Consider the following 27,641-nt stretch of genomic DNA (forward strand, 5'->3'; position numbering starts at 1 on the left):
TGCACTCTAGGAAGGCTAGAAACATGTCATGGAAGGCAGCAGTGCACGGCGCGCGGGTGGGTTCGATTTTTTTTTGGTTGGGCCTTCAAGGAGGGTGCATTATGGCTTCCTTCCATGGTGCTTGCTTATCTCCATGATGCTACCCAATGGCCCCACCCACCAATTATGATGACATGCACCCGAACAGGACGAGGGTGAACCGTGTGTTGGTACGAGAAGGCTTTAGCATAGGAGGAGGGCTGTAAGAACTTGAATTGTGATAAATGAGATAAATAAATAAGATACGGGTAAAATTGATATTTGAACAGGCTTCATCGACGAAGCTAGAGTTCATCGATGAAGGCCATGCATTTCTCGTCGACGAAATTCAAGGGCTCGTTGACGAAATTCAAGGGCTCGTCGACGAGGAGAAGCCGAGGAGTCTCGGAAAAATTGGAGATCCAAGATTCGTCGACAAGGCCACTGATTCGTCGATGAAGGCAGTGAAGGATTCATCGATGAGAACCCCATTTCGTCATCGAGTTGGGTCGGGTCAAAGGGCTATAAATAGGGATTTTCATTACTTCCTCACTAAGAAACTTCAATCCTATCTCTCTCTCTCTAGAACTCTCCCTATCTCTCTCTCTCTAGATTTATTTGCTAATCGTTGATGGAATTGGAAATCTGAAGTTACTGCGAGGATTAGGGAAGGATTCTCTACGTTTCTAGCGGATCAGAATTCTGTTTCGAGCGAGTTTTCGGGTTTCAAGCTAAAATCGAGGTAAGACTCGATTTTCGTTTTTGATTCAGTGTATGTATAGTAGTACGAATTATAAACATGTATTGTACTGTGGTTTGTAGGTTTTGGAGTATCGATTTGTAGTTTTGGGGACCGTAGAGTTCATAGTTGGAATTCGAGTTAAGGTAAGGGGATTATGCTTATATCAGTTTATTTTCAAAATCAGGATCAGTAAGCTTGTAGGTTACGATCGTATGTATGTTTTGGTAACTTATTTGGGGAATCTATTGGGTTAAAATACGGGATTTCGGGTTACAGTTTTTGGGGAAAATTGGGGTTTCGGGTATCATCTCTACTTGGTTTGTAAAACTGTTGATTATGTTGAAACTGTATTATTGAGGTGATCGTAATCCATATTTGCATAAACTGTATACTTGAATTTGTAAACGATATGATTTGCCCTATACCAAATAAGTGTGGTATGTATGGTTGTATGTATTTGTTCCAGGTATTTGTAAAATAGCTATGTGGCGGCTTATTACCATACACTGAAATGTATAGGAACGTGAGTTCCAAAATGATTCCATGGATTTTTAGAACAACCATGTATCGGTTAACTACCGTAGGCAAGAGTGGCCAACTCTATATCCAGGGTTTGAAATATCACTAGTATGTTCCGGCTGGTCACCGAAGGGTGTGTTCTACATCATATGTAGCAATGTAATCACTGTGGGCTTGAGTCATCGCATTGTAGTTGCGTATGTAGCAATGTAATCATTGTGAGACTAGGTGACCTTGTGTAGTTGTGTATGTAGCAATGTAATCACTGTGGGCCTGAGTCGTCGCAGTGTAGTTGCGTGTGTAGCAATGTAATCGCTGTGAGGCTAGGTGACCTTGTGTAGTTGCGTATGGAGCAATGTAATCACTATTGAGCCTTTATTGTCGCAGCGTAGTTGCATATGTAGCAATGTAATCGTTGTGAGATGAGGTGACCTTGTGCAATTGCATACTAGTGTGACGACATTGACCGTATGTTTTGGGTATCGTATGTACTGGAATGGTTTTTGTGAAAATACTGGAACTGTATGTATCTGTATGAACTTACATGTAAATGTTTTGAACTGTATCGTATTGTATAGTGTTATGAAGTATGTAAAAAAACATTGGTATGCCACACACTGATATAACCTGCTTTCTTCCTTACTAAGAGGTGTCTCACCCCGAATATACGTACAATGTTTTTTAGGTCCTTCTGGTAGCCGTATTTAGCATCCTAGCATCTGGAAGAGGGGGTGTCATTAGCTATTGCTAGTACCTGTGAGGTACGAGTTTTGGTATCCAGGTTGTTGGGATGGTTTTGTAGACACCTGGGGTATGTTTGGTATTATGGGAATGTATATCCTAGTTGTATAGTGTAACAACCCAAAAAATAATGATATTTAAATATTAAGAGAGTGGGAAATGGAAACAGTAATGGAAGGAGGCAGCGGGCGAAGTGTTCATCAACGACATTGTATTTGGGAAAGAATAACCCAAAATATTTTCCACAGGTTCTCATCGACGAACACAGGGAGTTCATGGACGAGTGCATAAGGGAATTGTCGATGAGAAAATACCGAGAAGGATTGTTAAGACAGACTAAAATTCATCGACGAGGGAGGAGATTCATCAACGAAATCATTGAAGAACTCGTCGATGCAGTGACGTGTCTCGTTGACGAATCTGGCCCTATAAATAGTGGAAAACTCAGGATTTTATCTATTTTCAGTTTCTCTCTCTCTCTCTCTCCTCTCTCTCTCTCTCTCTCTCTCTCTCTCTCCTACGACTCCCTCCCCTTCTCTCTTCTTTGCCGGGCCCATTTCTCACCGGATCGAAGATCTGAGGCTTCCATGACGCTCCTGAAGAAGTTCTTTGCAAGTATGCCAGAGCCGATCGTTGGAAAAGTTGGTTTGTATTTCATCCCAATCTCAGGGTAAGGCATTTTATTCAGAATTTGTCTTTCCCTCATTTATGAGAAATGTTGTAGGTAAGAAGATACTGATATTTTGTTCTAGGGAATTTTGTTTTCCAGATGTCGAGTTAGGAACCCTGTGGGTATAGAGCTACAATTTCATAGGGGCTTTTCAAAGTTAAAGTAAGGGAAATATGCTATGGTAGGGTTTTAAGAATATTAACGGAGTTTTCATAGATACATATATACCTGTTATTATGTAGTTTTTATAGAACGCATGTTTTAATGTTGTGTGGCCTTAGTAGAAATTTACCTAATGAAAAACTTTTACAGTACTTCAGCATATCGTTTTTATAGCATGTACATACAGTTATTCACAGATGATTAATAGACAGATTTATATAGATTTTATTCAGTTCAGTATATCATAGTTTTTACAGAATGCTATGCTTTCCTAAATACCATAACACACAGTTTATAAAGACACATTACACAGTTATAGTATCGAGATGCTACAGTTACTTAGATTTTACAGTATTTACAGTATAGAATTATAGCGTTATGGTTATTTTGGAAACATAATGAAAACAACAAAGGTATATATATATATAGATGTACTTATATAATATCAGATCCCTGTGGAGATATTACAGACAGATACAGTTTACAGAGCACGGTACCGTTGCTAGATATAGATAGAGCGCAACCACATATCTCATATAGTATGTGGGTACCGTCAGCCGTGCTCGGAGAGTATGCAGCTCCCCAGTTCGCTGGGTTGAGGGGGCCAGTTTGACAAGGTAGCAGCCAGTCCCGCGCCTAGGAGAGTATGTAGTTTGGCCGGGCTGAGGTAGTGTAAAGTATATTGACTTATTTGGAGGCCGACTAGATTAAGTCCCACCTACGGGCCGCACAACCCTGTCATGAGGGGTCAAATCATGACATACAGAGTCCTAGGGAAAGAACACAGTTATGTATATGAATACATTTTTACAGCTTTTATCGTATATAGTATGATGTAGCACTATGAATGTTAGAAAGCTCAAATGATACAAATGTTTTAAGCTTTTATTCACGTGTTTTTATAGACTTTCCAGATAATGCAATTTAAATACTATTATTATAATTTTATGACTTGGTCGCCACACACTAGTAATAGCATATTTCTACTTACTGAACGTCGACTCACCCTATTACTTTAACATTTTTTAGGTGAACCGGTTAGGCGAGCAGATTAGGCTCGCAGATAAAGAGAGTGTTGAGTACACTGGTTATAGGGTGAGTTTTTGACAGAGTTGTGTATATTTTTGAGTAGATGCTGGAGGGGTTAGTCTTGTATGGCTATGGTTAATATACACTAGATTTTGGTATTGTATAGTATATAGATGTGAATGGTTGTATGATTTATGTTCCCGCTGCTTAGGTATGGATATATTTATGTATAGATAAAAAAAAATGGATGGAATTTTGAGGATGTTACATATAGACTCTGGTATGATACTGTTTATGTATAAAAGACCATATTCCGCTGCGTATGTTGGATGAGTATGGATGTTTGTATATGTATGTGGGCATCCATTCACCCCACGGGGTCGGACCCTCTTTTTGTGTTGTATCATGTATGTTTTAATTGATACAGAGATAGGTTAGGTTACATTTTCACCCCTGAGTCCCATCTCAAGGTTCGAGGCATGACAGTTTAGTATCAGAGCTAACCAGGTTGTTAGGTCTTGTAGACTTGGTTAGGAGTATTGATGTGTACATACCAAAGTATAGGATGTAGGAAATGGGTAGTGTTGGTCGAGGGTTGTTCTGTTGCTAGATCGAGATGTCTCGGCGGTATTCCGTGTTTTTCCTGGAATGACAATTCCAATAAAGGCAGGGCAAACCATTAATGGATTCGTGTCGGTGTGACGGGACAGGCTTAGACCTGTGAGAGTAATAGTTGACATGATTAGGTCTATGATTGTGTTAACTACGTATGACTTATGAATTCTAACCGATTCCTATTCTGTTTTCAGAATGGAGCCCAAGGATAATAACTTGGAGAGTGGCTCCGAGGAGACGGCAAGCGATGAGTCTCCTTCTGTGTCTTATGGTTTGGCGAGACAGGTGATTCGAGAGATTGGGCGGAGTGTTAGGAGACACGAGAGCTCTCCTATTGATGCTGGGTGTACCATTGAGAGGTTCACACGTATGCACCCTTCAACATTTACGGGAGGACTTGATCCGATAGTAGGGGAGGATTGGGTCGAGAAGACCAAGAGGATTTTGGAAGTCCTCCACTGCACTAAGAAGCAGAAGGTCTTGTACGCTACCTTCCAACTGACTGGGGAGGCAGGGCGATGGTGGACGGCGGTGAGTTTACTTGAGAGGTAGAGAGCTAGTCCATCTGGTATGATATGGGGCCGCTTCAAGGAGGTATTTTTTGAGAGATACTTTTTGGTCTTCACTCGGGATGCAAAGGCTAATGAGTTTTCGAGCCTGACATAGGGAACTTTAATGATATAGAGGTATGCTGCCAGATTTATCGAGTTATCTCGATTTGCGCCATACCTGGTTCTGAATGAGCACGAGAAGGCTCAGAGGTTCGAGAGGGGTCTGAGGAAAGACATCCGCCGCCTTGTGGGGATGCTGCAGATCTATGAGTTCTTTGTCCTGGTGGATAAAGCCACCATAGTTGAAATTGACCTTCAGGGAGATGAGGTAGTGCAGGTTCATGGGAAGAGGCCAGTATCTTTTGATCCTTAGAGTGGTCCTCGGCAGGGTCAGTGGAAGAAGAAGAAGAACTACAGCTTTGGTTATCTGCGGAACACCAAGCGGCCGAGTTCTTAGGGGGATCCATCCTCCGCACCATGCACCAAGTGCCGTAAATGGCACGATGGTGAATGTCAGCCATTCTAGGGTGTCTGCTACAACTGTGGCAAGTTGGGCCACCTGGCGAAGAGCTGTCAGGAATAGAGAAGGATTATGCCTGCACAGAGTCAGAATTGTGGAAGTAATCAGATGCCTCGGGGGAACCACCAGGCGACCACGGCTCCAGCGAGAATATATTCACTTACTCTACCAGATGCGGAACATGTTGGGAATGTGGTGACAGGTACCATGTTATTGCTTTCGAATAGAGTTGTTGTTTTATTTGATTCGGGGCAACCCATTTTTTTATTTCTGCTAGTTTTGTGAAGTTGTGTGAGGCGAAAACTTGTGTAATGAATGAGATGTTGTATGTGGCTACGCCGACTGGGAGTGTAACGATTTGTAGTAAGATGTTAGGAAGCTGCCCAGTTGTGATTCAGGAGAGACTGCTTTCGACAAATCTTGTAGTATACGACATGTCGATATTCGACGTCATACTGGGAATGGATTGGTTGTTCTCCAGTTATGCGGTGATTGACTGTCGTAGGAAGGTGGTAGTTTTCAGACCTATCTCCTACTGTAAGTGATTTCAGACCTATCTCCTACTGTAATGTTATTTATAAGATCATTTCCAAAATCATTGTAGCTAGAATTAAACCCTGTCTAGAGGATCTAATAAACCCTGCACAAGCTGCTTTTATCTAGAAAAGGAGTATAGTCAAGAATAGTTATATGATGCAGGAGCTAATTAGAGGATACGTAAGAAAAAAAGTTTCTCCAAGATACCTTCTCAAAGTAGATCTCAGGAAGGCTTATGATACAGTGGATTGGTCCTTCATCTCTGACCCACTATTGCACTTGAAGTTTCCTCCTATGATCATCAGGTGGATCATCGAATGTATTTCAACTACTGCCTTTTTTGTTAGCCTTAATGGTCAGCTCTTTGGTTTCTTCAAATGGAAACAAGGCTTAAGACAGGGACCCTCTTTCCCCACTCCTGTTTGTCTTATGTATGGACTATCTATCTAGACTCCTGAAATCTTTGGCTGGAAATTTCTGGTTCAATTACCACCCAAGATGTGAAGATTTGGGAATGACTCACTTAATCTTTGCAGATAATCTTATGCTCTTCTCATGAGGGGATGTTGTCTTTGTAAAATGCCTAATGGAGTGCTTGAAAATTTTTTTAAATGTTCTAGCCTTGTAGCAAATAATCAGAAGTCTAATCTATATCAAGCAGGGATTAAAGAACAAGATCTGGGGAAGATTCTGAATATTACTGGCATGAACATAGGGGATTATTTATTTCGCTATTTGGGGGTTCCTTTGCTGGCTTCCAAATTAACTTCTGCTCATTACAGCCCTTTGATCAATCGCATTTTATATTAGCTTAAGGTTTGTCCAAGTAACACTTTATCATATGTAGGGAAATTGGAAATTTTGAACTTTATCATTCAAGGGGTGGAATGCTTCTGGCTCACCATTTTTCCTATCCCTTTGAATGTTCTAAGTCAGATTGTTAAGGTGTGTAGGGTTTTCCTCTGGGGTGGAAGGAAGAGACCCTTGGTGGCTTGGTAGGAAATTTTCCTCTCAAAAGATGAGGGAGGGCTTGGGATTTTCGATCTGGGGTCCTGGAATAAAGCGCTATTGTCTAGAGCTCTCTGGAATGTACACTCAAAGAAAGACTCTCTGTGGACTAAATGGATCCACCACAACTACTTAAAAAATTCTAATATTTGGGGAGTTACTGCAAAGAGAAGGATTCCCAACTTTTCAAAAAAATTCTGTAGATTAGAGATCTGCTACTTGCTAAGTCAGGGAGTGTTGAGAGGGCCATAGAGCTGATGGAAGGATGGGAACTAAGTTCTCATAACTGCTATGAATTCCGGGGAATTAAAAAGCCTAAAGTTCCGTGGGCTAAGGAAGTGTGGTTCACTAGAACCCAGCCCAAACATGCATTCTGTTTATGGTTGGCTTTGAGGGGTAAGCTGCTTACTTGTGACTAGCTGGTTGGTGTGGAGACAGACCCGAGATGCAGCTACTGTAATGCTGAAACAGAAACTATTGAGCACTTGTTCTTTAAATGCAGTTTTACTAGTGAGGTGTGGAAGACTATCAAGAGATGGCTAGGCTTAAGGAGGAGCATGTCTACCATTAAAGCTGCTGTCAAATGGATGCATAAGGAGGCAAAGGGCAAAAATATTTGAGCTACAGGAATGAAAATTGCTTTGGCTGCAACTGTATATTTTATTTGTAATTTCAAAAACAAAAACAGATTTGAGAGGCAATGAATCTCTCTCTTGGAGCTAGTTAAAGTAATTCAAAGGCACACATTCATGGCTATTTTCAACAAATTTGAAATGTTCTTAGTTAACATGTAGTTATTGTGGTCTGAATAGAGTAAGGGGATAAGAATTGGACTGAAATACCCCTAGGGATGCCTAGGTTTTCATGTAATGAGGATGGCCATTCTATGACTCCTGGGTATGCCCGGGATTTTGATGTAATCTTGATATATAGATCTTCCCTGTAAGTGTGGATTTCTTCTCCACTGAAAAGGCCTGGGTATGCCTAGACTAGTTGTATATACATACTTTGATCAATATACACTTTTACCATTTGATTAAAAAAAAGAAAGAGCTCTCAGTCTGTCAATCCTTACTATGTCTAGACCTGGTAGGTTTCCCCGTGTTGAGTCAAATAAAGCCGCAGGCTCCACTCCTGGTGGTTCCCTTCCGTCATTTCCTTTAAGTTTCAGCCTTGCGACCATACTCCCCCCAGAACCCAAAAACTATGATTTCTCATAAGATTCCAGCGGAGTCCTATAAGTAACATCCCTTGATCCCTGGTCGGCATCGTTAATGGTTGAGACTAGGACAGTATCTGATCGTCTTCGAGCCCCCAACTTTCGTTCTTGATTAATGAAAACATCCTTGGAAAATGCTTTCGCAGTTGTTCGTATTTCATAAATCCAAGAATTTCACCTCTGACTATGAAATACAAATGCCCCCGACTATCCCTGTTAATCATTACTCTGATCCCAAAGGCCAATAGAATAGGACTAAAATCCTATGATGTTATCCCATTCTAACGTATCCAGAGCGTAGGTGATTACGCGCATAAATTGCGTAATTAGGTGCTTTAATTCATGCATTGCAAATGATATTTTGTATTTAAATGCCTAATTACTCTCAATATTCTAACATTGTGTTCTATTTATAAAATTTGGGTTTTATTGAGTAATGTATGAAATTTTGGTGTTTTTTATTGCAGAGCAACTGTTGGAAGCTAAAAAAAACCGACAGTACTTTGCAATCTATGCGTAACTCTCTCATCCAACCTTTGATTCAGATGATTCAAGATGCCGTAGAAAGATAAGAAAACAATCTACAATTTTTGTGTTTTGTGTTTTGCAACATACTAGCAGCATCAAGGCCAAAATCAGACGTGAAGTTAGCATATGCCGTTTTATAGATTTTTTCGACAATTCTTTGTAATCTTGGCGTAACTTTCTCATACAAGCTCCGATAGAGATGATTCAAAATTCTGGGAAAATCTAAAAAAGAGCTCTACATATTTTGTGTTTTAAGTTTTGAGAGTTACGAGATGTAAGAGGGTCGAAAGTGGGCTTGAAAGAGGAGGTCAGTTCATGTACCTTTGAAAAAAAAAAAAGAAAATCAAAAAATCAAAAAATGAGATGTGACCCAGCCATGCAGCCAGGTCATCTCATAAGGGCAGTGTGAGTGGGTACATACAAAGGAAAGACAAAATAATGGAAAGAAAAAAAGAAAGGAAAGAAAAGCAAAGAAAGAAAGGACAAAAAGGAAAGGAATTGGAAAAGTCAAAGGAGGTTTCCTTGTGTGCAAGAAGAGATTTGGGGAGAGCAGCATGCGCTGGGGCTGGAAAGAAGGGAGAGGCCGAACCATAGAAAAGAGAAGAAAAGATTTTTCTTGGTAAAAGACATAAGAGAGGCCGCACCATAGAAAAGAAAAAAAAAAGATTTTCTTGGGGAGAAACATAAGGGAGGCCAAACCACATAGGGTTTCTTGGAAAAATTATTTTTTGGGGAGCTTTCTGGTGGTTTTCTTTTGGTGGTGCTGCGGAGATACACACGCAGCCAGCAAAGGAGAGTTGGAAGCACGCAAAAATACTATCTTTTCATAATCGGAAGGCGGCGAACAATGGCAGTGTTCGGGGTGTTCGTGACGCGCGATGGCAGTGCGGCGAGTGTTGATCTTTCCCGTACGCTCCAGATTGAAGAAAATATGGTGAAATCTGTTATGTTGGATTTTATTTTCGGAATGAACTAAATTTTTTGAATTCTAGGAAAACGATGTAGCCAGTTTCGAACTATGCTTGCTCTTTGATGCTAATCTGAAATAGTTTTCATTAATGTTTGTTTGAGTTATTCTGTGCCTAATGCTTTTAATTAACTGGCCATTAATTAAATGGTTTTAGTCTTGTGATTTGCTACCGAAAGGGGGGATTATAGGATAGATCTTGGATAATTCAGCGTAGGTAAATATAGAGATCGAAAGACTTGTATGAACCTACGTAGCATAAAAAATCGAGGGTCTTACTGCGTTCTTGCGTTATTAATTTGCATACTCTTATGTTAAATAATAAACAAGAATAGGTTCCGATTGACTATCGAAAGAGGCTTTTGGAAAAATTGGCGATTTGCTAACAAACAGAGAAAACGAAGTTAAATTAGCTAAATGAGTAAAGCATAGTGAGAAACTAGGTGAAATCGGTTTCCTAGAAGTTTTCACCATCATCAATTTGACACGCGGTATCCAGTTTTAAATTCTTCTGAATAGTTTATTTAAAGTAGCTTTGTTTAAATTTTGCAGTCTAAAATTGTTAATTTTTCTAAATAAAATCAAGGTTAGTAAAATTTTGGTACTTGGTAAAATTAAGACATCAATCCCTAAGGACGATACTCTACACATCATTATATTATAAAACTACGATACTGTGCACTTGCAGTTTGCACCGGTCAAGTTTTTGGCGCCGTTGCCGGGGATTGAGTTTTTCTTATTTTTGCCAATATCGATACAAAGTAATCTTGGTTTTAATTTAGAATTTTATTTTTATATTTTTATTTATTTGTTTTATTATTATTATTATTATCATTATTATTATTATTATTATTATTATTATTTTGTATTTCTGGTGTGTTTTTTATGTTGGATGCGCAGGGCTAGAACACGTGACATTATTCCTTTTGATCCGGAGATTGAAAGAACGCTCAGAGCACTAAGGAAAAAGAGGGTATTAGCCATGGAGAACGGACAAGATAATGCGCAGCCACGCACCTTAAAGGATTATGTGCGACCAGTTGTGAATGACAATTATTCGAGTATCAGACGCCAGCCCATTAACACCAACAATTTTGAGCTTAAACCCGCATTAATCAGCATGGTGCAGCAGGCCCAATTCAGTGGATCGCCACTTGATGATCCCAATATCCATCTGGCGATGTTTTTGGAGATTTGTGATACTGTGAAGATCAATGGTGTTACTGAAGACACCATTAGACTGAGATTATTCCATTTCTCGTTGAGGGACAAAGCAAGAGGTTGGCTACAGTCGCTACAACCTGGGAGTATTACTAGTTGGCAGGACATGGCAGAAAAATTTCTAGCTAAATTCTTTCCACCTGCAAAAATAGCTCAACTCAGGAGTGAGATTGGTCAATTCAAGCAGCATGATTTTGAATCACTCTATGAAGCATGGGAAAGGTATAAAGATTTGATTCGACGCTGCCCACAACATGGATTGCCGGATTGGTATTTAGATGTTCTATAACGGGTTAAATGGGCAAACGCGGACTTTAGTTGATGCTGCATCTGAGGGAACTTTGATGTCAAAGACACCTGAGGGTGCTACTGCTTTTTTGAAAGAAATGACCTCAAATAACTAGCAATGGCCAACTGAAAGAATTATGGCTAAGAAAGTTGCTGGAATTCATGAATTGGAGCCGTTTGCTGCACTTTCAGCTCAAGTAGCTTCTTTGTCTCATCAGATTTCATCCTTGACAACCCAGAGGATACCACAAGGTGCAGAATATGTGGCAGCTACAAGTAGAACAGATTCGAGTATTGGAGCGAGTCAAGAACAGGTTCAATACATCAATAATCGGAACTATAATTATCATGGTGATCCTTTGCCACAATATTACCATTCAGGGCTTCGAAATCATGAGAATTTATCTTATGGAAATACAAGTAATGTGCTGCAACCTCCTGCAGGATTTGAGAGTCATCAAGGTGAGAAGAAGATGTCACTTGAGGATGCCATGATATCTTTTGTTGAGGAGACAAAAGCAAGGTTTAAAAAGACAGATGCACGGCTAGACAACATTGAGACTCATTGCAACAATATGGGAGCCACTATGAAGAACCTTGAAATACAAATTGGGCAACTGGCCACGACTATAAATACCCAACAGAGAGGAACTTTTCCTAGCAACACAAAAGTGAATCCTAAGGAAAAATGCAATGTCATCACACTTAGGAGTGGAAGAGAAATTAATAAATCACCAGCAAAGGAAACTATGTCCACACCTACACCTGAAAAGAATGGCCGAAGCAAGAATAAAGGGGAAGAAGAGGAGATTGTGGATGATACACCAAGAGAGACGGACACGCTTCCATCAATTTCATTTCCTGACAAACCTCCTATTCTCTCTACTCCACTTCCTTATCCTCAACGTTTTCAAAAACAAAAATTAGATAAGCAATTTTCTAAGTTTTTGGATATTTTTAAGAAAATTCACATAAATATTCCTCTTATAGATGCCTTGGAACAAATGCCAAACTATGTCAAATTCCTAAAGGACATCATTTCAAAGAAAAGAAGGTTGGAGGAGTTCAAAACAGTGAAGCTTACTGAGGAGTGTAGTGCTATTCTTCAAAAGAAATTGCCTCAAAAATTAAAAGATCCAGGGAGTTTTACTTTGCCTTGCACTATTGGGAATTTATTTTTTGATAAAGTTTTATGTGATCTTGGTGCTAGTATTAATCTTATGCCACTTTCTATTTGCAGGAAATTGGGACTTGGAGAGATGAAACAAACAACCATTTCGTTGCAACTAGCAGACCGATCCATCAAGTATCCACGTGGAATCATAGAAGATGTATTGGTAAAAGTGGATAAATTTATTTTTCCTGCTGATTTTGTGGTGTTAGATATGGAGGAAGACCAAGAAGTCCCGTTAATTCTTGGCCGACCATTCTTGGCCACTGGAAGGGCTTTAATTGATGTTCAAAAGGGTGAGTTAACATTGAGAGTGGATAAGGAAGAGGTTATGTTCAACATCTACCAAGACATGTGATTCCCAGAAGATCCAAGCACTTGCTTTCGGGTAGATGTCATTCAGCAAGGTGTAGAAAAAGTCTTTCAAAAAGATGTACAAGTTGATCACCTAGAACAATCCTTGCAGCAGATTACAACATAGCAACGTGTGGGGAGGCTAAAACCTATGGTAGCAAGGACGGATTCTGTAATCTCTAAAGGAAAGACGCAACAACCTATGTCTCTAGAGTTGAAACAATTCCCTGAGCAATTTCGCTATGCATTCTCAGGTGATGCGTATGAAAATGCAAAAATCTACAAAGAGCAAACGAAGAAGTGGCATGAAAAACAGATTCTTAGATGTGAGCTTGCTCCAAGACAACAGGTTCTACTCTTCAACTCACGATTAAAACTCTTCCCAGTGAATATATTCAGAGTTAATGGTCAGAGATTGAAGCACTATTATGGAGAATAAATGGAGAGGAACTGTGCATTTATTCCTCTTGGTGATCTTGGTTGATGAAGATTGAAACGTCTGGCTGGAGACGTTAAAACAAGCGCTTATGGGAGGCAACCCAAAGAGTTTTTTCTTTTGTTTATTTCCTTTATTATTTATTTATTTATCTATGCACTTTTGAATAATTTAGATTTTCGATGCAGGTTCATTTGGCATGAGTACAGAGCTAAAAATTAAACTCCTCCACAGATTCACCAATAAGTCAGGGAAGTTTCTTTCTTTTCTTCAATCCTTCTCATTTTTGAATAACAGTGAAAAAAAAATGTGTGTGAATGATGCTACTTATGCCCTTCATATACTTGCATATAACCTAGGAGTACACATTGGGTCATTTATGTGTAGTTTCTATTTATATGGCTAAACTAGGAATCGTAACTCATTGAAAGTTGATTGGTAGTGCACTTGTGTTAATCTGGCTATATAAACTTTTGTATCTACATGGTATCTCTTCAGGCTAAAAAAATTCACGTTCACGTGACTTGTAGCACTTACGGTTCCTTGTGAACACTAAGAGAGCGCCCGTGGAGACTTTGACACCTTGTGAGGTACTGTTGAGCCATTTATCGCTCTTTTGAGTTTTGACGTCAACTCAGAGTTCATGAAACTCAACTTTCCCTATTTTTTTTTTCTGGATACTCTTTGTACACTAGTCTTGGTTTTTGAATTGCTAGCCTAAAGGTGACATCTAGTGGGGAGATAAAAACTTAGGTCTTGTAGCCTACTCAAGATGTGAAGGCTGAACCACCCCTAGAAATAGACTTATTTCATGGACTCTTGTTCAAGCTTAATGCACATGGGTGGTATGAAAACAATAAAAGAAGTGTTATGATTGTCCTAATTGACCATGAAAAGAAAGAAATTGAAAAATGAGCAGAAGAAAAAAAACGAGAAATAGAAATACCCTACAAGAGGTGAAAGATTAATACCTGCTCCACACAACTACAACAAAAGTCAAGGACAAGACGCATGTTATCCACATATGAAGACTCTTCACCCGCCTAATGCCTCAGATGTATTCACGCCTAGTTTGTGAATAAGTTGATCTAGGGTGGTCTCGGTTGGACATGGCGAGTAGGTGAGAAGATGCTAGGGTGAAGGACCCGACACCTCCTAAATAGGCTTGATCCTTTTCAGACTAGTCCACTCCATACATTTAGCTTTTGTTCCTTGCAGTATGTGGGATGTTTGATCATGACACTCCTCCTCACATACGACGAGTGAACCCATCCTTTTTGAGTGTTTTTGAGAGTATACCAGTTAGGCCGAGTCAAAGCGACAGTTCTTTAGGTGTCCACGGATATCCTGGGTGTAACGAGTCACACACATTACACATGCTTCAAGATTTCGCCTATTTATACTTGAATTTATATGGCTACATTAACTCTGAATTGTGCTCGCTGGTTAATTTTACGTGAGTTTACTGTTCTTAATGGCTATATAATGATGAGATTTGCATGAATGACTTACTTCAGAGTTGCGTGAATTGGGTATGAATGAGTTTGTGTGTAATTTGGTGATATTCCTGTATGTGAAAGGGTATGGTTGTGTTGCCTGTGTATTCATTCATTGAAATTGGTATAACACCACCCTGAATTGCATTCACGTTATTTGCTAGGGACTAGCAAAACTTTAGTTGGGGGGTGTGATTACGCGCTTAAATTGCGTAATTAGGTGCTTTAATTCATGCATTGCAAATGATATTTTGTATTTAAATACCTAATTACTCTAAATATTCTAAGATTGTGTTCTATTTATAAAATTTGGGTTTTATTGAGTAATGTATGAAATTTTGGTGTTTTTTATTGCAGAGCAACTGTTGGAAGCTAAAAAAAACCGACAGTACTTTGTAATCTGTGCGTAACTCTCTCATCCAACCTTTGATTTAAATGATTCAAGATGCCATAGAAAGATAAGAAAACAATCTACAATTTTCGTGTTTTGTGTTTTGCAAAATACTGGCAGCATCAAGGCCGAAATCAGACGTGAAATTAGCATATGCCGTTTTATAGATTTTTTCGACAATTCTTCGTAATCTTGGCGTAACTTTCTCATACAAGCTCCGATCGAGATGATTCAAAATTCTAGGAAAATCTAAAAAAGATCTCTGCATCTTTTGTGTTTTAAGTTTCAAGAGTTACGAGCTGTAAGAGGGTCGAAAGTGGGCTTGAAAGAGGAGGTCAGTTCATGTACCTTTGAAAAAAAAAGGAAAATCAAAAAATCAAAAAATGAGATGTGACCCAGCCATGCAGCTGGGTCATCTCATAAGGACAGTGTGAGCTGGGTACATACAAAGGAAAGACAAAAGAATGGAAAGAAAAAAATAAAGGAAAGAAAAACAAAGAAAGAAAGGACAAAAAGGAAAGGAATTGGAAAAGTCAAAGGAGGTTTCCTTGTGTGCAAGAAGAGATTTGGGGAGAGTAGCATGCGCTGGGGCTGGAAAGAAGGGAGAGGCCGAACCATAGAAAAGAGAAGAAAAGATTTTTCTTGGTAAAAGACATAAGAGAGGCCGCACCATAGAAAAGAAAAAAAAAAGATTTTCTTGGGGAGAAACATAAGGGAGGCCAAACCACATAGGGTTTCTTGGAAAAATTATTTTTTGGGGAGCTTTCTGGTGGTTTTCTTTTGGTGGTGCTGCGGAGATACACACGCAGCCAGCAAAGGAGAGTTGGAAGCACGCAAAAATACTATCTTTTCATAATCGGAAGGCGGCGAACAACTGCGGTGTTCGGGGTGTTCGTGACGCGCGACGGCAGTGCGGCGAGTGTTGATCTTTCCCGTACGCTCCAAATTGAAGAAAATATGGTGAAATCTGTTATGTTGGTTTTTATTTTCGGAATGAACTAAATTTTTTGAATTCTAGGAAAACGATGTAGCCAGTTTCGAACTATGCTTGCTCTTTGATGCTAATCTGAAATAGTTTTCATTAATGTTTGTTTGAGTTATTCTGTGCCTAATCCTTTTAATTAACTGGCCATTAATTAAATGATTTTAGTCTTGTGATTTGCTACCGAAAGGGGGTATTATAGGATAGATCTTGGATAATTCAGCGTAGGTAAATATAGAGATCGAAAGACTTGTATGAACCTACGTAGCATAAAAAATCGAGGGTCTTACTGCGTTCTTGCGTTATTAATTTCCATACTCTTATGTTAAATAATAAACAAGAATAGGTTCCGATTGACTATCGAAAGAGGCTTTTGGAAAAATTGGCGATTTGCTAACAAACAGAGAAAACGAAGTTAAATTAGCTAAATGAGTAAAGCATAGTGAGAAACTAGGTGAAATCGGTTTCCTAGAAGTTTTCACCATCATCAATTTGACACGGGGTATCCAGTTTTAAATTCTCCTGAATAGTTTATTTAAAGTAGCTTTGTTTAAATTTTGCAGTCTAAAATTGTTAATTTTTCTAAATAAAATCAAGGTTAGTAAAATTTCGGTACTTGGTAAAATTAAGACATCAATCCCTGAGGACGATACTCTACACATCATTATATTATAAAACTACGATACTGTGCACTTCCGTCATTTCCTTTAAGTTTCAGCCTTGCGACCATACTCCCCCCGGAACCCAAAAACTATGATTTCTCATAAGATGCCAGCGGAGTCCTATAAGTAACATCCGCTGATCCCTGGTCGGCATCGTTTATGGTTGAGACTAGGACGGTATCTGATCGTCTTCGAGCCCCCAACTTTCGTTCTTGATTAATGAAAACATCCTTGGAAAATGAAATCCAAGAATTTCACCTCTGATTATGAAATACAAATGCCCCCGACTATCCCTGTTAATCATTACTCCGATCCCAAAGGCCAATAGAATAGGACTAAAATCCTATGATGTTATCCCATTCTAACGTATCCAGAGCGTAGGCTTGCTTTGAGAACTTTAATTTCTTCAAAGTAACAGTATCGGAGGCACGACCCGACCAATTAAGGCTAGGAGCGCATCGCCGATAGAAGAGACGAGATGACCGATGCACACCAAAAGGTGGACCGGTCAACTCAACCCAAGGCCCAACTACGAGCTTTTTAACTGCAATAACTTAAATATACGCTATTGGAGCTGGAATTACCGCGGCTGCCAGCACCATATTTTCCCTCCAACGGATCCTCCTTAAGGGATTTAGATTGTACTTATTCCAATTACCAGACTCATAGAGCCCGGTATTGTTATTTATTGTCACTACCTCCCTGTGTTAGGATTGGGTAATTTGCGCGCCTACTGCCTTCCTTGGATATGGTAGCCATTTCTCAGGCTGCCTCTCCGGAATCGAATCCTAATTCTCCGTTACCCGTCACCGCCATGGTAGGCCACTATCCTACCATTGAAAGTTGATAGGGCAGATATTTGAATGATGTGTCATCGGCACCAAGGCCGTGCGATCCGTCAAGTTATCATAAATCCTCAGAGCAACGGGTAAAGCCCGCGTCGATCTTTTATCTAATAAATGCATCCCTTCCAGAAGTCAGGGTTTGTTGCACGTATTAGCTCTTGAATTACTACGATTATCCAAGTAGAAAATACCATCAAACAAACTATAACTGCTTTAATGAGTCATTCGCAGTTTCACAGTCTAAATTAGTTCATACTTACACATGCATGGTGTTAGGGAGTGACAATGTAATGGGAAAAAAGAGGAGTGAGATACTGCTATAATTGTATTCTCCAGGGATTTGGAATGAATATATGATTATATGTGTTATCGTTTGTATGATTATTCTCTTGTAGTTGAATAATACAAGTAGTCCTTTTCATTATGGTGTTTCGTTGCCTTGGATTGTGACGTCTCTGATTGTTATAGTCTTATTCGGTGTATAATAATATATTGCTCGTGTGATATCCTACTATTTCTTGGTTTTCTTAAGTATTGAGACTCACTAGGTGCTCGTGATTGCAGGCTTGAACGTGTGAGACTTGGCTGACTTGTCGAGGGAGAGCTCTAAACGAGTGCCACACGGCCCTTACTTGAGTCCCATTTTGGGGGTCCGTGACAGTTGGTATCAGAGCACAGTGTGTGCGAGCACCATGAGTGGTAATATGAGAAACAATTCAGGAAAAGTGGAGCACATTAAGGCGCTTGAGACGAAACTTGTAACCCTGGAGAGAACGTGCGGTGAACTCCAAGGGTTGGTGGCAACATTGATAAAAGAGAAAAGCGTGCCAACAGAGCTTGAGGCCGCTGAAGAAAACCCTAGAGAAAATCTCTATGGGGTATCAAAAGTTGTAGAGAGACTTAAGGAACTTGAAAAATTCATTCCACATGTGAAATCCCTGGAGAAACGGCCAAGAGAGCTTGAGGCCTTCCAGAAGAGTATCAAGCAGTTGGAAGCCTTTGAGAGTAAGCTAGAACATATTGAGGGCATATTGCCATCTCTTTCGTCCCAACGAGGAGAGCCAATAGAGCTTGAGGCCTCCTTATGGGAGCTAATGGATAATTTTGATTTTCTTGCTGAAGATGTTAAGGAGTCCATTATTGCTTTGAAGGAAGATTTGAAGGAGATGGGCAATGTCCAAAGTGTGGTGGTCCAAGTCCAGAGGGATTTACAAGAGATCATTGTGAAAGTGAATGCAGTGGCACAGATAGCTCGAAGGGCGGTTGCAGATCCAATTAAGAGTTTTCGATTGAAGGTACTGGAACCTAAAAGTTTTGGGGGTACGCGAGATGCGAAGGAGCTGGATAATTTCTTCTTTGATATGGAGCACTACTTCACGTGCTCACGAGTGGATCTAGAAGTGGACCGAGTAAATATGGCAACGGTATACCTGGTAGAGGATGCAAAAGTGTGGTGGAGAACTAAATGGAATGATATTCAACACAATAGATGTGTTATCAACACATGGGAGGGATTGAAACAGGCGTTGAAGACTCAATTCTATCCCAAAAATATGGAGTACATAGCAAAGTGCAAAGTAATGGAATTGCAACAGATTGGTTCAATAAGGAGCTATGTACAAAAATACCAAGCCTTGAGGTTGGACATTATAGACATGACCGAATCAGACAAACTAATTCATTTTCTTCGGGGTTTGAAGACATGGCCAAGGAATGAATTGCGTCGGCAGGGTGCCAGTGATCTCTCTTTTGCCCTCGCTGCTGCCGAACGGTTGGATGATTTTTTAGATAATTTTGGGAAGCAAAATTTCCCTACGTTCTCCAATAATGATTCCATACCCAGTAAAGCGTATAAGCCCACAAATGGGGGAAGGGATAGGGAGATAAATAGTTCTTGGAAAGATAAAAGAGCGCCCATGGTTAAGGAGTGAAGGGGCGGACGAACGGGGGGGTGGAGAGCGTCGACTGATCTCTTATTTTCTCTGCATGGGACCACATCGAGTGGCGGAGTGCCCTAAATGTAAGGCTTTGAATGCTATAAAGGCCCTTCGAGGGGAAACCAAAAACACCGACAACAACCCCAGAAGAACAACTGAATATAGTGGGAGCATTGATATTTTTGCGGGCATTAGAGTGTCAAGTAATTAACAACAAGTCTCAGGAGAAGGGACTAATGTACGTTGATCTACTTTTGAATGGAAAGAAATTCAAGGCCATGATTGATACCGGGGCCACTCATAATTTGATTGCTGATTCTAAAGCTCAACGGTTAGAATTGCAAGTAGATAAGGATGTGGGCAAGTTAAAAGCAGTGAATTCTCAAGCATTAACCATGGTGGGGGTGGCACCTAAAGTGGTATGCCAAATGGGATCATGGTCTGGAACAATTGATTTCACTGTGGCACCCCTTGACGACTTTGATGTGATATTGGGGATGGATTTTCTTAAAGTGACACACTCAATGCCTATCCTAGCTATGGATTGTCTTGTGATAATGGGAAGTGCACCTTGTGCAATCCCCGTAGCCTACAACAATTTCGATGAGAGGAAGTTGCTTTCAGCCCTCCAATTCAAAAAGGTAGTAAAAAGGGGAGAATCTTCTTTCGTGGTTCTACCGATAGTCTCAGAAGATGCAGAGGTAGGGAAATATCCACTTGAATTAAGGAAGTTTTAGAAGTGTTCAAGGAGGTGACCCCGGAACAGCTACCGAGGGTTTTACCACCTCAAAGACAAATTGACCACGAAATTGAACTTTTTCCAGGAGTAAAGCCATCAGCACATGCCCCTTATTAAATGGCGCCGCCGGAGTCAGCTGAACTTAGAAGGCAACTGAATGATCTTATTGCAGCAGGGTTCATTCGTCCTTCAAAAGCACCTTTTGGGCCCCTAGTGTTATTTCAGAAAAAACAAGATGGTAGTTTGCGGTGCTCTTAATAAGGTGACGGTGTGCAACAAGTATCCCATTCCACTGATTGCTGATATTTTTGACCAGTTAAGTACAACTAGATTTTTCACGAAACTGGACTTGAGGTCGGGATATCAGCTAAAGTAAAAACTTTCAAGGAGTGGCGAGCACCTACATCCGTTAGAGAACTGCGATCTTTCTTGGGTCTAGCCAACTACTATCGAAAGTTTATCGAGGGGTACTCCAGAAGAGTTGTATTGTTAACAAATTTACTGAGGATGGGGGTACCATGGGGGTGGTCAGAAGAGTGCCAATCAGCATTCGTTGAATTAGAGGAAAAGATTGTAGGAGATCCTGTGTTAATCCTTTCTGATGTGACAAAACCATTTGAAGTGCAAGTAGATGCCTCAGACTTTGCATTAGGGGGAGTTCTTTTGCAGGAAGGGCATCCAGTTGCTTTTGAAAGTAGAAAATTATCGAGTGCCGAACGGAACTATACAGCACAGGAAAAGGAGCTTCTCGCAGTGCTACACTGTCTTCGGGTGTGGAGGCACTATCTCTTGGGGTCCAAATTTGTGGTAAAAATCGATAATGTGGTAGTTACTCACTTTTTTGTCACAACCTGGACTAACATCAAAACAAGCCCGTTGGCAGGAGAAGCTAGCTGAATTTAATTTTGATTTTGAATAAAAAGTAGGGAAGACGAATGAAGTGGCTGATGCTTTAAGTAAAAAAACCGAATTGGCAGCATTAAAACTCATCAGTCATCTATCAACTAGTAGGGTGGCGTTACCTTTGAAGAATCTTATTAAGGAACATTTAAGTACAGACCAGCAGGCGCAATCACTAAGAAAACTAATAGAAGAAGGGAAGACACGACAATTATGGGTAGAAGATGGACTAATAATGACTAAAGGCAGGAGAGTCTATGTGCCCAAAACTGGAAACTTGAGGAAAACCTTACTAAAAGAGTGCCATGATACATTGTGGGCTGGTCATCCGAGATGGCGAAGAACTCAGGAATTTATTACACATGGGTACTATTGCCCGAATATGCAAGATGATGTGATGAGTTATACCAAAACTTGCTTGATCTGTCAACAAGACAAGGTAGAAAAAAAGAAGACCTCAGGTTTATTGAAGCCATTGCTAGTGCCTGCCAGGCCATGGGAGAGTGTCTCTTTGGACTTCATTTCCTCATTGCCAAAAGTAGAGGAGTATAACACAATTTTGGTGGTGATTGACCGATTCTCTAAGCATGCTACTTTCATACCAGTCTCGAAGCCATGTTCAGCAGAGAAGACAGCTCAGCTATTCTTCAAGCATGTGGTGAAATATTGGGGTGTTCTAGAAAGCCCAATCAGTGATAGGGCTGTTAGATTCACAGGGGGATTTTGGGGTGAACTCTTTCGTTTGATGGGTTCAAACCTTAATCTATCCACCAGCTATCACCCATAGACAGATGGTCAGACCGAACGTTTTAATGGGATGTTGGAAGAATACTTGCGACATTTTATTCACTCCAATCAGAAGAATTGGGTTACTTTACTGGACACAGCACAATTTTGTTTTAACTCTATGAAATCTTCTGTAACTAATAAAAGCCCTTTTAAGATTGTGACAGGTCAACAACCGACTCACCCGCACACTCTAGATGGTCCATACAAAGGAAATTGCCCGAAAGCATACCAATTCACAAAAAATTGATTGCAAAACATCGAAGTCACTCGAGCTCAGTTAGAAAAAGCATCAAAGCACATGAAGAAATGGGCTGACAAAGGGAGATGACCACAACAATTTGAAGCTGGAGATTTGGTTCTTGTAAAAGTGCCGCCGGAGACATTTCGATTTCTTTGCGGCAAGGATAAAAGGCTACTACGCCGTTACGAAGGTCCAATCAAAGTGATCGAGAAGGTGGGACATACATCTTATCGGCTTGAGCAACCCGAGTGGATGAAAAGCCACAGATGTCCAGTCCATCCCGTGTTTCATATAAGCAATTTAAAGCCATTCCATACAGATGCAGCAAATCTGCACCGACAAAAGTCAAGGAGATCAACAATTTCCAAAAGGCAGCCTATCAATAAGGAAGTCCAGGAGATCATTGCAGAAAGAGTCGTCAATGCAGAAGGTCATCAATAACAACAATTTCTAGTTCAGTGGCTGGGGCTGGGGGAAGAAGAGAATAGTTGGGAAAAGGTAGAAAACCTTCAGCATGCCATACAGAAGATTGAAGATTTCAGAAATTCATAGTCAATGACATCTACTTCAACATCAGCCGAGTGCGAAGCCCTTCTACAACACATCGACGAGGACGTCGATAAAATGAGTGAGGGAGGATGTTAGGGAGTGACAATGTAATGGGGAAAAGGGAGAGTGAGATACTGCTATAATTGTATTCTCCAGGCATTTGGAATGAATATATGATTATATATGTTATCGTTTGTATGATTATTCTCTTGTAGTTGAATAATACAAGTAGTCCTTTTCATTATGGTGTTTTTTTGCCTTGGATTGTGATGTCTCTGATTGTTATATTCTTATTCAATGTATAAGAATATATTGCTCGTGTCATATCCTATTCTTTCTTAGTTTTCTTAAGTATTGAGACTCACCAAGTGCTCGTGATTACAGGCTTAAACGTGTGAGACTTGGCTGACTTGTCGAGGGAGAGCTCTCAAGGAGTGCCACACGGCCCTTACTTGAGTCCCATTTTGGGGGGTCTGTGACACATGGCTTAATCTTTGAGACAAGCATATGACTATTGGCAGGATCAACTAGGTAGCATTCCTTACCGACATCGACACCGTATGAGCCTAAAAGGCAATCAAAGCAAGTGTCGTCATCGTGTATTGCATCAAGTGATAAACACTTGGTTAAGGGCACATTGGAGTGTAAACCCCATCCCCACACAAGGTTCTGTATCTGAGAGCATGAGCAATTGAACTTGAACAAACCATGAGCATAAGACACACAAGTGAAGCAGATGCATGGATCGTAGGGGTTGCTTCTAAGTTCACCATACACCCCAAAAAGAGGCATATGGAAAAAATAGAGACATCAATCGATAATTCCTTCAACTTAGGTAGGCAACACAGGAATCAATATTTTTCCCAAGGAAGCAATTCACTTGAAGCAACAATGAAAAGGAATGCAGGAATACAATTCTCAGCATAAGCAAAGAGCCAGCAAACCCACACAAACCAATGGCCACTCACACACCATTGTATACACTTGACCACAAACCCAAAAAATTGCAATGTAATTCACTAGGCAAAAAGCCTTGCAAAAATATACACACATTAAGTAGGATTGTAAAAGCACCGCTAGGTGCGACAGATACATAACCAACAATTCCTCAGAGAACATGCTTCAAGAATGAAAGAGTATAGGGAATGCATGTAAACACAAATAAGATATTATATTAGCTTTAAATGAAATCAATCAACATCCAATGTCAACAACATAGGCATCAATGGCTATCATAAAACCAATAAAATAGCTTAATTGTATAAACCACTACACATCCGTGTATGCTAACAAATGGTTGTGTCAACTGTAATCATTTGCTTAACCGCATAGCCCAACGATGGAAAATCTGAATGTTTCGCGCATGGCCATGAATGGTTGTGTCAACGATAGGGATTTGGTTAACCACATGGCCTAACGATGCGAATCTGAATTTCAACAATGCCAACTACACATCCGCGCATGGCCACGAATGGTTTTGTCAACAATAAGCATTTGGTTAGCCGCATGTCCTAATAATGAAAAATCTGAATGTCAACAACGCCAACTACACATTCGCGCATGGCCACGAATGGTTGTGTCAACGATAAGCATTTGCTTAACTACATGCCCAACGATGACAACATGAGTGTCAACAATTTCCACTACACATTCGCGCATGGCCACGGATGGTTGTCAACGGTAAGCATTTGGTTAACCGCATGAACCAACGATGACAAATTCAAATGTCAACAATTTTCACTACACATCCGTGCATGGCCACGAATGGTTGTCAACGATAAGCATTTGGTTAACCGCATGGCCCAACGATGAAAAATTTGAATGTCAACAATTCCCACTACACAACCGCGCATGGCCACGAATGGTTGTCAATGATAAGCATTTGGTTAACCGCATGGCCCAACGATGACAAATCCGAATGAACAGAATTACCACTATGCATCCGCGCATGGCCACGAAAGGTTGTCAACGATAAGCATCTAGTTAACCGCATGGCCCAACGATGACAAATTCGAATGTCAAAAATTTTCACTACACATCCGTGCATGTCCACAAATGGTTGTCAACGATAAGCATTTGGTTAACCGCATGACCCAACAATGACAAATCTGAATGTCAACAATTCCTACTACACATCCGCGCATGGCCACAAATGATTGTCAACGGATAAGCATTTGGTTAACCGCATGACCCAACAATGACAACATGAGTGTCAACGACGCCCAGAGCATGTCAACGAAGGGCTATGCGACCAGCCCACCATTGACAGGTGCTTGAGCACCTTCCCCCCCTAAAGAGCTTTATATGTCATTTTGGGTCTGGCAAAAGGAAACATCAACTTGTCCGAGGAGTCATACTGGGGTTTTTTTTGAGAAATTGTCAATATTTTTAAGAGCTGTTTTCCATTATAGGAAGTGCATAACAAAGGCTACCTCCAAAAAAAAAAATTTTGGAATTTTCCGATTTCCGGTGTAATTTTATTAATTTTTGAATTAAAAAATAGGCAAAATTCAAGAAAAATAGCATATAAATTCAGAAAATTATGAAAAATTTTGGAGAGGTAAAGGGTAATATTCTGAGGCAATCCAATAGGTGAAGAAAAATTCTGAGGAAGTTTGTGTGCATGTCACGCGGTTTGGTTCGGTTTTACGAAGGGAGAGCACAATTTTTGGGAGATGTTTCCTATCATGGGAAGGGCATAACAAAGGTTACCTCCAAAAAAAATTTATGAACTTTCCAGGCTCCGGTGCAGTTATTATTAATTTTTGAATTAAAAATAGGGAAAATTCAAGGAAATTGAAAATAAATTCGAAAAATTCTGAAAATTTGTGGGGAGGTAGACCGTTCCATTTTGAGGCTGCGGTACTTGGATTTTGGGTTTTGCACTCCGGAAAGGCTCGAAACACGACGTGGAAGGCAGCGGTGCACGACGCGTAGGTTAGTTCAGTTTTTTTGTGGTTGGGCCTTCAAGGTGGGTGCATGATGGATTCCTTCCAAAGGGCTTGCCAAACACACACACTAGGCCATGCACTAACCATGTCATGCCGTGTCATGTCATGTCATGTCTTGTCAAGCCGTGTCATGTCATGTCGTGTCATGTCATGCCGTGTCATGTCAAGTATTAGCCACACACACTAGGTCAGGCGCCAACCATGTCATGCCGTGTCATGTCAAGTACAAGCCACACACACTAGGACATGCACTAACCATGTCATGCCATGGCATATCATGACGTGTCATGTCACATCGTGTCATGTCAAGCCATGTTATGTCAAGTCGTGTTATGTCAAGCTGTGTCATGTCATGTCGTGTCATGTCAAGTCGTGTCATGTCATGCCATCTCATGTCAAGTACTAGCCACACACACTAGGCCATGCACTAACCATGTCATGTCGTGTCATGTCATGCCGTATCATGTCACACACTAACCATGTCATGCCGTGTCATGTCAAGTACTAGCCACACACACTAGGTCATGCACTAACGATGTCATGTCGTGTCATGTCAAGTACTAGCCACACACACTAGGACATGCATTAACCATGTCATGCCGTGTCATGTCAAGCACTAGCCACACACACTAGGCCATGCACTAACCATGTCAAACCGTGTCATGTCAAGCCGTGTCATGTCATGCCGTGTCATGCCATGTTGTCTCATGTCATGCCGTGTCATGTCATGTTGTCTCATGTCATGACATGTCATGTCAAGTACTAGCCACACACACTAGGCCATGCACTAACTATGTCATGCCATGTCATGTCATGTCATGTGTCATGCCATGTCATGTCATGCCATGTACCAGCACCCTACACCATGCACTAACCATGTCATGTTGTGTCATGTCGTATCATCTCATCTCATGTCATCTACTAGCCACACATACAAGGCGATGCACTAACCATGCCATTCACTAACCATGCCATGTCATGTCATGTCATAACGTGTCATGTCGTATCATGTCATCTCGCGTCATGCCGTATCATCTCATCTCATGTCATGTACTAGCCACACACACTAGGACATACACTAACCATTACATGCTGTTCCATGACATGTCGTGTCATGTCAAGTACTAGCCACACACACTAGACCATGCACTAACCATGCCATGTCGTGTCATGTCATGTGGTGTCATGTCAAGTACTAGCCACATGAACTAGACCATGCACTAATCATGCCATGCCGTGTCATGCCATGTACTAACCATGCCATGTCGTGCCATGTCATGACGTGTAGTAGCCACAGACACACTTGGCCATACGCTAGGAAAAGCCTTGTAGTAGCCACACACACTAGGCCATAGTTAAATGTCGATCGCTAGCATGTGCATGGAAAGTAGGCAGCGATATGTAGTATGTATGCACTAGGCCATACGGTGACCATATCTTTATGTCATACATTAATCATGAGAATCAAGCCTCCGTTTTACAAAATTAGTGCTTTGTCCAATAGGCGCCTTGGTTATGTTACCGTACGTCCATGCTGACATGCCAATGCTTGGGCCAACGATGGAAATCTTAATGTCGACACTGCACACAGCATGTCAACGCATAGCCCAACGATGGAAATCTGAATGGCGACACTGCACACAGCTTCTCAACGCATGGCCCAACGATGACAAATATGGATCTCAAGAATGCATAAGGCCACACGTGGTTTAGTGTTACCATGCACTATGCCCAATGATGACCAATCCGAATGTCGATGCATGCCAACGCATGTCACCACCTGCTCAAAGATGACAAATTCGAATCTCAATAATGCGGAAGGCCACGCGTGGTTTAGTGTCACCGTGCACTATGCCCAACGAT

General features: G+C 40.7%; 1 non-coding gene across 1 annotated transcript; it reads right to left on the reverse strand.

Moving 5' to 3' along the window:
* Positions 1–11,201: 11,201 nt before the first annotated feature.
* LOC131161041 (small nucleolar RNA R71) lies at positions 11,202–11,308 on the reverse strand. Its single transcript, XR_009138204.1, has one exon. It is a non-coding gene; the product is annotated as a small nucleolar RNA R71 (small nucleolar RNA).
* Between the last annotated feature and the right edge of the window lie 16,333 nt (positions 11,309–27,641).

This window comes from Malania oleifera, chromosome 7, assembly GCF_029873635.1.
Source record: "Malania oleifera isolate guangnan ecotype guangnan chromosome 7, ASM2987363v1, whole genome shotgun sequence".
Taxonomy (NCBI): Eukaryota; Viridiplantae; Streptophyta; class Magnoliopsida; order Santalales; family Ximeniaceae; genus Malania; species Malania oleifera.